This window comes from Halichoeres trimaculatus, unplaced genomic scaffold, assembly GCF_033239565.1.
Source record: "Halichoeres trimaculatus isolate MK-OKI-2021-1 unplaced genomic scaffold, fHalTri1.1 fHalTri1_scaffold_1, whole genome shotgun sequence".
Taxonomy (NCBI): Eukaryota; Metazoa; Chordata; class Actinopteri; order Labriformes; family Labridae; genus Halichoeres; species Halichoeres trimaculatus.
Window position 1 is genome coordinate 5,119,562 of NW_027437179.1, and position 7,586 is coordinate 5,127,147.

The following is a 7,586-nucleotide window of genomic DNA, read 5'->3' on the forward strand; positions in this document are numbered from 1 at the left end:
TCTTAGATTTCACTTTGGCCTGGCGGTCTCTCCACTGTCCTGTTCTCTAAAAATAAAAGCATTGGACCTGGAAAATAAACTTGACATAACTTTTAGAAAACACCCATTTCTGTTCTGCTTGAAATCACTAAGTTCCTAATTAAAAAAAAAAACAAAAAAAAAAACAGTGAAGTGAAATCAGTGAAGTGTAAGTTTCTCACAGCCTAATTGATGCTCAATTTCACGATTAATTTTGTAAAGATTAAAGGATCCATTAAGAAAAGATTTGCTCATGTTTCACTTAACAATGAGCACTGATCTGTTTTTATTACAGTGGGATGTCAGTGGCTTCTTGTCAACTCAACCTCTTTATGCAAAGTGACTGATTGTGTGAAAAGAGCTGCAGTGTAGTAATCTGCCACTAGATGGAGCTGTTACTCCTAACTGAGGACTCCCTCCTGAGGCCCACAGTGTAACTGGGAGTTACCGTCCATCCTGTGAGGAGTGAAAGATCTGAGAATTAAAAATATAGTGTTTGAAAAAAAATGGTCCAGAGCCTGTAGATTCATTCATTTAATCAATTGACAACAATAAAGAAAGCAGCTTTTTGCCTGGTAGTTTAAAAATTGTTCCTTTTGGAGTTTCTTCAAGTTACTGCATAATTATTTAACATCTGTTAGACTACAGTCATCCTCATGAAATACAGAGATTTGTTTGTAAATGTTCAGATCTGATAACCTATGGCTGTTGGTTAGAAACTTGTTAGGAGGATGGTTTAATGATAACTTTTATGGTAGACACTGATTTGCTGTGCTGCTCCATGAAGTTCGTTCACTCCAGGGATTTATCTGCAGAGACAAGATAGAAAGAGAAAGTTACACATCATTTACTGTCAGCAGTCAAAGTTTTCTTTTCACATTAGACGTTTGGTAAGAAGTGAAATTCTCTGGCTTAGTGTTGTTTTCCTTGTGTTTTAGTTAAGGGAGGATGAGAGGAAGTGTATAAAAACGTGAAAAAGAAATAGACAATTTCACATCTTTTCATGTAAAGCCCCTTTAAGAGCACGTGGTTCTCGTCTAATACGTAAGCTTGTTTCTGTCTAAGACCCAGTGTAATGAAAGTTTATCAAGTGAGCACTTAACATGCAGTTAGTTCTCCTGTTTCATACCTGTTAGTGTTGTGCTGCCTCAGCCAATCAAGCGCCTCGTCCTCTGACATATGTTCCTGAAACAAAAACAAAAACTCTCATTTCAATTTGATGAGAAACATAACTGAAAAGATTGAAGTTTGGATTCATTGCTGATTGAAACTGATGTTAGTGAGAAATCTGAGTTTACCTTTTCTCTCATCAGTTCTTCAAAGTCTTCCTCTGTTAATCCCAAACTAGAGCAGAAAACACAGCAGCACATTCAACAGTCAACAAGGTGAGAAACAATCAGACTTTTTCACTTCCTCTCTGAACAGTTCATACCGATGCAGACACTCCTTCACATGTTTCTCCAGCAGCGCCTCCATCTTCTTATCCTTAAAAGACTCATCCTGTCATCACACAAACAGCAGGTTTAAAACACAAAGCTCACTTTGATGTTCACACAAGTCATGAAGGTTGTGATGATGCTGAGGAGAAGGAAAAAGGCCAGATTACCATTAAATGCTCCATCTTTTTCAAGTCCACTTGAGGTAATCCCAAACTAAAGCAGAAGATACAGCAGCACATCCATGAGTCAAAGTCAGACATTCACACTTTCCATCCCCCTAAACTCAAACTGGTTTGTTTGATCCCAAACTCCTCTCATTACACAGTAAAGTCCTCTCCTTTAGATAAACCTGTGTCTCCTCTGTCCTTCAATCTGTCCCCCCCTAAAATAAAGCTCCATACCTTTGTAAAGATCCTTCATTAGCCTCCCGCACCCTCAGCAACAACTGGTACAGAGACACTGAAGGCTGGAAGCACATGAACACAGCATTCACACTGATGAGCAGCTGCATGTGATGACTGAAAACTTTTACTGAGATGGTAGCTCTCAAACTAAACTGGTGAAGTCAGTGGATTACATTCTGCAGCCTCCTTCTTATGTTACTGTGTCTGTTAGCATGTGGAAACAAACTCAGCACTGAGCTCAGATGAAACTGAGTGTTGGACAGAAATCTTAGTTGAAGGAAAAAGTCATATGAAATGTGGGAGGGAAAGAAGTTTAATTTAAAAAAAAAGTATTTCAAATAATAACAAGTTAAATAGAAATCAGAGTAAAGGATGAAAATGAAACAAAATGATCATCACCTGTCCACCTCCTCCTTTGATGCCCACGCTGACGTCAGGTAATGCCCAACTACAGGGAAAAAAGAGATATAAAGAAGATATGTATTTATATACATTTTCATCAGATTTCAGCAGACAAGCCATCACAGCACAGAGACCCTACAATCTGTTCATGTCTATAAAACAAAGTTTCATACCTGTCTCCTCTTCCTTTCGTATGACCTCCAGTTAAAGATGGTAACTCTAGCCCATATGTCTGAAAATTGAAACCACATGAACAAACTGTTAGGACTGATCAATAAAACAATCAGTACTCTTTAAGCTCAGTGAAGTAGGGATGTCCTGATCCTGATCAGCATTTTTTGCCCCCGATCTCGATCCTGATTATTTAATATTGAGTATCGGCCGATACCGAGTCCCGATCCAATTATTGGGTTTGGAGATAAACTTTGCTGAAGAAGTGAGAAAGTGAAGCAGCACAGTGTTTTTTGTTTTGTTTACAATACTGAATAGTAAATAATAAAATTTTAAAAGTCCATTGAACTTAGTCCAGCTAGTTTTAAAGTTAAAACCCTCTGAACCCAAACCCGTCCGCGGGATCACAGTACCACTTATTTTTAAATGACTGGCTTTAACAAGCCATTTGTCCAATCCAAAAGCTGACAACACTGGGGTAATTGTCAGATTTTCAATTTTCCAAGGGGTACTTGATAGAGGTGTCACAGTCCGATATTGATATTGGATATCGGTCCGATATCAGCAAAAAAAACAAGTATCGGTATCGTATCGGAATGCATCTAAAATCTGCGATATAAGCAGTTTCTGTAACCCATTGGTTAATAATAAATAGGCCAGTTTTTCCTCATACCTACTGTTGCTGACTACTGTTCTTTGTTTGAATAATATCACTTAATCAAGCCTTTTCTAACATGACAGACATACTACAAAACAAGTAATAAAAATATGCATGTTTAATGCTGATATTGTATCGGATTAATATCGGTATCGACCAATACTCAATGATGCAGGATCGGTATCGTATCGGAAGTGAAAATGTAATATCAGGACATCCCTAGTATTTGATTGTACCACATAAGAAGCTGGAAACATGACCTAACGTGACGCAGAAGATTAGAGAATTTCATCAACATCGCTTTGATTTTCATGTCTTCTCAGAACATTTGCAGAAAATGACCAGTTTGCTTGCTAAATTTAGTCTAAAACAATCTACACTTCTTAGGGCTTTCAGCAAACCCTGAATGGTGGACAACTTGTATGCATTTAATACAGCATGCTAAAATCAGAGGTTGCCGTGAACACAACTCTCAGAAGACGGTGAGAGACTTCGAACGTACATTTCAGACTCCAACGGGACTATCTTGTGATTTTCCCTTTTCATGGTAATATTCATTTTGCTACAAACTGGATAATAACTTTAACTGACCTGAACTATCCATGGTAAGGGATCAATCTAGTGTGCTGAGGCTCAGCAGAAACACAGGACAAACTTACATGTGACTACGGACTGTGCTGTACAGCTGGCATTCCACGGCAATTTTGGCTTTATGACGGCTAACGTGAATGATCGGTTGAGAGGATCCGTTAAAATTCCCCGATCACCGATACTTTAAAAAATGCAAAAATCGGCCCGATCTGATTCCATTGATCAGGATCAGGACACCCCTACAGTGAAGTACTGAAATCAAGAAATTATTCTCATGAGAGATACAAATCTGTTTGATAGGGGAACTCAGATTTAGCAGTTCACACATTGAATTATTTATGTAGTATCAATACATGGACTGAGGATAAGAACTAGTTTGTCTTCTCAAGAAATATAGAAAGAAAAACTAAGTACCTGTCCTTCTCCCCCTGGTTTCAGGCCCACCTGGACGTCAGGTAATCCAAAACTACAGAAAGAGACAGAAACATGATTTTAATCAGGTCAAAGCAGATGATCAAACCATCACAGTGCTTCTAAAAGAAGCAAAAGTCTACTTTTAGCCATTAATCTTCTGGTTAACCTTTATCACTTCTGTCCTTGAATCTGTTTATGTCAATAAAAAAAAGTTTCCTACCCATCTCCAGTTCCTTTGGTCAGATCTCCAGTCATAGATGATAACTCTAACCCGTACGTCTGAGAATAAAACAAAAAATAATCAAAACAAACATACAGATTGATGGAACATGTATTGAGAAAATAAACCAGGTGCTCAGGGCTTAGTGGACACCAAGTAAATATGAAAATAACAGAAACTGCAAAACAGAGGATCCAACTCTGGATAAAATTAGAATCTCTTTGGTTCAAATAAAGTGAAGCATTTCTGTGGTCTGAGATTTTTTTCCCCTAGAAACTGATTTTAAACTGTGTCTAAATTAAAAAGCATGATCTGAAACTGGACAAATTTTTCTTTCTTACAACTCTGGTTGTACCACACTGAACTGTAATCATAGTGTTAAATTGAATCTGAATTTTGCAAACACAAATTGAATTTCTTGCTTTTGAATTTAAGTAGTATGAAGAGTTGATTTTTTCAAGCAGATTTAATTCAGTTTCAAAGCAAACACACTTGCCCGGTTTCACAGACAAGACTTAAGCCCAGTCCAAGACTAAAATGCAGTTTGAGCTGGTTTAACTTTAAGTCACTTGCACGGATTAATCTTAAAACAGTCATAGATTTTGTCTGTTCTGGTGTAAACAAAGCCAGTTGCAAGAGGGTGGATTAGAGCCACTCCAGGACTAAATTGAAGTTTATAGTAATCCTGCACAGAGGCAGGTTTAACTAAAGCTTAGTGCCTTTAGTTCCCTTAGTTTGTGAAAGGGAGCACACAAATGGTTTGAGAGCATGGAGTATTTGGAGTATCGAAATGAAAACCAATATCTGCTGCAGAGGACAGCCAGACAGACACTTATGGATTGGAGTAATCCATAAATCAGTTTGATGAAATTAGTTTCCGATACCATTTTCGTATCTACAAAGACGACGTATTGGAGATAATCACTTTGCTTGAGCCCAGACTTTGCTCTATGTCTCAAAGAGGAAGGCCTGAACCCAGTTCTCTCCAAGTTCTGATCACTTTGAGGTTCCTGGCATCCCAAGAACTCCTCTTTTTGTGTTCAGTGGCAGCAGTATGGCCTTTACTTTCAATGACAATATGATTTCTCACAATTTGTTAAAGTAGAGTTTTATTTAAACTCAATAAAGTTATTTGAGCACATTCTACTGGCTTCACTCATGTTTGTTGTCAAAATTCCCTCCAGCAAAGCTGCCTTCAATTCCAGTCCATGTTCTTATAATCACTGTTACAGTGTGTACCCACCGAAGGCGTCGCAAGTTTTTCGCGCGTTGATGTTACATACAAAGTCAATTTAAAACCGCGAATTGATGCTGCGTCGGGGCGAGCATAGAGCGGTGTCAAGCGTTCAAGCGTTGAGCGGTGAGCGGCGAGCGTTTCCAGCAAAAAACGCTCGCTGCTCACCGCTCAACGCTTGACGCTTGAGTTGAATTAATTGAACTTGGCGAACAAGCGAGCGTCTTGACGCGCCGGGACAGCCTATCAGCGTGGAGATCGTCACCGATGGACAGGCGCTCCGCAGCTGGAATGTAAGCCTGTAGTTGGTATCCAACAGTCAGCCTGAAGTACCGCTGGAACCGGCCGTCGTCCAGACGCAGCTCCTGCAAGAGACGGTGGAACTCACCGAGGGTAGCATGCATCCAGTACCGACTTTGGCGCCTAGCCCGCAGCTGACTTCTCCACAGCAGGTACAGAGCAGCGATGGCTGTGATCGGAGCCATGTTCGATGATGAAATGATGATGGCGGACTTTTCGCACAACGAAGCTGCGGCGAGCGGTGAGCGTTTTTTGCATATTTGTACCAGTGTCAAAACTCGAGCGTCTAGCGCGACGCGTGAATACATTAGCTCTCAACGCTTTCGGTGGGTACGCAACGTAAAGCTGATGGGCTGTGCTCCCACTTAGGCTAATGAGAATTGACGCAGGTGTTGTCACTAAAGCTTACTCCAGGACTTCATAGTCTGGGACTAACCAAAACAAATGTAAGCTACGCTCATGCAAGCTACTTAAATGACCCAGCTTTACTGCTCTGACTTAGGCCTACTCCTGGCTAAATATGAGCCCTGTCTGTGAAACCAGGCCATTAAGTTTCAAAGCGTTTCATTCAATTTCAGATTATTTAATTTCAGCCATTTCTATTGTCGCAAAAGTTTGCACAGTTTTTCTGAAGTACTGAAATGGTTTGGTCGACAATGACAATGACAGTGTTCAGTATCTCTTGACAAGATTTCTTTTGTGATAAAATGAAAAACAAAAGTGTTATTTACCTGTCCTTTTCCTCCGGCTTTCAGGCCCACCTGGACATCAGGTATTTCAAAACTACAGGAAGAAACAAAAACATCACTGTAGTTAGATTAAAATAAACAATCAAACCATCACAGTGCAGATGAAACAAAGCACCATGGTGTTTTCCTATGTAAACTTCTCCAGGGTTCTGCTCATAGTCTTCAACTTTATGGTTAACCTGTGTCACCTCTGTCTTTAAATCTGTTCACATGAGTAAAATTAAGTTAAGTTTCATACCCATCTCCAGTTCCTTTGGTAAAACCTCCAGTCATGGTGGGTAACTCCAACCCATACGTCTGAGAATGAAACAACATGAACAAACCCATCAAGAGCGATCAACACCAACGCAAAAAATAATGTGAGCAATGTCTTTAATGATAAAATTAGTAAGAATGAAACTTAGATTTGAAAAGGTACTTAGTATCATCAAGGTAATACCATCAACAAACCACTTTTTTTTTCACAAGACCTTTAATATTGTATTTACAAATTCCATAATCTGGATTTGAGAAATAACTAAATTTAGTACGCAGGTTAATACCTAAATGAAAACTAGGATTTTAATGTAAATCTGTTAAATCACATGATGGGAATAAAACTGAGAAAAGTTGGTTACCTCTCCCTTCCCTCCCTGAGTCAAGCCCACCTGCAGGCCAGGTAAATCCAATCTACAGATGAAGACACAGGAATCATTTCAGTCAGATTAAGAGGACAATCACAAAAGTTTCCTTTGATTTTTTTATGCTACCAAAGCTAACATTAGCCCATGTGCCAAAAATGTTAATTCCACAATTTCTTCAAATGTAAACAACCACCCTGTGTTGGAGATTAATTATTGCATTTAATTTACATCATAAAATCATTTTGTTGTTGGCTCTAAAGGAGTCAATTTATAACAACTTTATGAATCATACCTGTTAGTGTTGTGCTGCCTCAGCCAATCAAGGGCCTCATCCTCTGACATGTGAGCCTAAAACCAAAAAAA

General features: G+C 39.1%; 1 long non-coding RNA gene across 1 annotated transcript; it reads right to left on the reverse strand.

Moving 5' to 3' along the window:
- Positions 1 to 1,149: 1,149 nt before the first annotated feature.
- Positions 1,150 to 1,645, reverse strand: LOC141791450 (uncharacterized). Its single transcript, XR_012598323.1, has 4 exons — positions 1,625 to 1,645; positions 1,451 to 1,518; positions 1,317 to 1,362; positions 1,150 to 1,203 (listed from the first exon to the last, which is right to left on the reverse strand). It is a non-coding gene; the product is annotated as an uncharacterized LOC141791450 (long non-coding RNA).
- Between the last annotated feature and the right edge of the window lie 5,941 nt (positions 1,646 to 7,586).